This window comes from Marmota flaviventris, unplaced genomic scaffold, assembly GCF_047511675.1.
Source record: "Marmota flaviventris isolate mMarFla1 unplaced genomic scaffold, mMarFla1.hap1 Scaffold_270, whole genome shotgun sequence".
NCBI lineage: Eukaryota > Metazoa > Chordata > Mammalia > Rodentia > Sciuridae > Marmota > Marmota flaviventris.
This window is the reverse complement of record NW_027288152.1, coordinates 69,997-71,759: the sequence shown is the minus strand read 5'-3', so window position 1 is coordinate 71,759 and position 1,763 is coordinate 69,997. Positions and strand designations below refer to the sequence as shown.

Here is a 1,763-nt window from a genome sequence, read left to right as displayed (position 1 = left end):
CTTGTGCTATGGGTGTCCTATTAAGGAATTTGGAGCCCGACCCCACAATATGTAGATCGGAGCCAACTTTTTCTTCTATCAGACGCATTGACTCTGATTTGATATCAAGCTCCGTGATCCATTTTGAGTTAACTTTTGTGCATGGTGAGAGAAAGGGATTCAGTTTCATTTTGTTGCATATGGATTTCCAGTTTTCCCAGCACCATTTGTTGAAGATGCTATACTTCCTCCATTGCATACTTTTAGCCCCTTTATCAAATATAAGATAGTTGTAACTTTGTGGATTAGTCTCTGTGTCCTGTGTTCTGTACCATTGGTCCACCTGCCTGTTTTGGTACCAGTACCATGCTGTTTTTGTTACTATTGCTCTGTAATATAGTTTGAAATCTGGTATCGCTATACCCTCTGATTCACACTTCCTGCTTAGAGTTGCTTTTGCTATTCTGGGTCTTTTATTTTTCCATATGAATTTCTTTTTTTTTTCCAGTTTTTCTCATCTTTATTTTAAATTCACGCTGGGCTGATAGTTGGGCTGGGCATAGAATTGTGTGTAGTGTTCCTTCATCAAACTTTAGTTTCTAGTTCAATTTTGAGAAAACTAATGTCATTGACTGCCAGTCCTGTGTGTAGGACCTGATTTTCCCCTCCTCTTCCCCTTCCTTCTTTTTCTTTTCTCTGTCAAAAATTTTAAGATCTTCACTAAGTTCCCATTTAATATATTGTCCTCGGATAGAGGACGTATCAGATATTAAACTGATAAGAACAGATACTACACTTGATCTTAGCCAAAAGGCCGAGAAGCGATTCCATATGAATTTCATGATTGCTTTATCTATTTCTACAAGAAGTGCCATTGGGATTTTGATTGGCATTGCATTAAACCTATAGAGAACTTTGGGTAATATCGCCATTTTGATGATGTTAGTTCTGCCTATCCATGAACAGGGTATATTTTTCCAACTTCTAAGATCTTCTTCTATTTCTTTCTTTAGGGTTCTGTAGTTTTCATTGTATAAATCTTTCACCTCTTTTGTTAGGTTGATTCCCAAGTATTTTATTTTTTTTGAGGATATTGTGAATGGGGTGTTTTTCCTCATTTCCATTTCAGAAGTTTTGTCGCTGATATACAGAAATGCCTTTGATTTATGCGTGTTGATTTTATATCCTGCCACTTTGCTGAATTTGTTTATCAGTTCTAGTAGTTTTTTTGTAGACCCTTTTGAGTCTTCTAGGTATAGAATCATGTCTTCTGCAAATAGTGATAATTTAAGTTCTTCTTTTCCTATTTTTATGCCTTTAATTTCTTTTGTCTGTCTAATTGCTCTGGCCAGTGTTTCGAGAACTATATTGAATAGAAGTGGTGATAGAGGGCATCCCTGTCTTGTTCCAGATTTTAGAGGGAATGCCTTCAATTTTTCTCCATTCAGAATGATGCTAGCCTGAGGCTTAGCATAGATAGCTTTTACAGTGTTGAGGTAAGTTCCTGTTATCCCTAGTTTTTCTAATGTTTGGAACATAAAGGGATGCTGTACTTTGTCGAATGCTTTTTCTGCATCTATCAAGATGATCATATGGTTCTTATCTTTAAGTCTATTGATGTGGTGAATAACATTTATTGATTTCCATATATTGAACCATCCTTGCATCCCATCCTTGATCATGGTGCACAATTTTTTGATGTGTTTTTGTATCTGATTCGCCAGAATTTTATTGAGGATTTTTGCATCTAGGTTCATTAGAGATATTGGTCTGTAGTTTTCTTT

At 36.0% G+C, this 1,763-nt stretch overlaps 1 pseudogene; it reads right to left on the bottom strand.

Annotated features, from left to right (window-relative positions):
- Positions 1–680: 680 nt before the first annotated feature.
- LOC139704110 (U2 spliceosomal RNA) lies at positions 681–805 on the bottom strand (annotated as a pseudogene).
- Between the last annotated feature and the right edge of the window lie 958 nt (positions 806–1,763).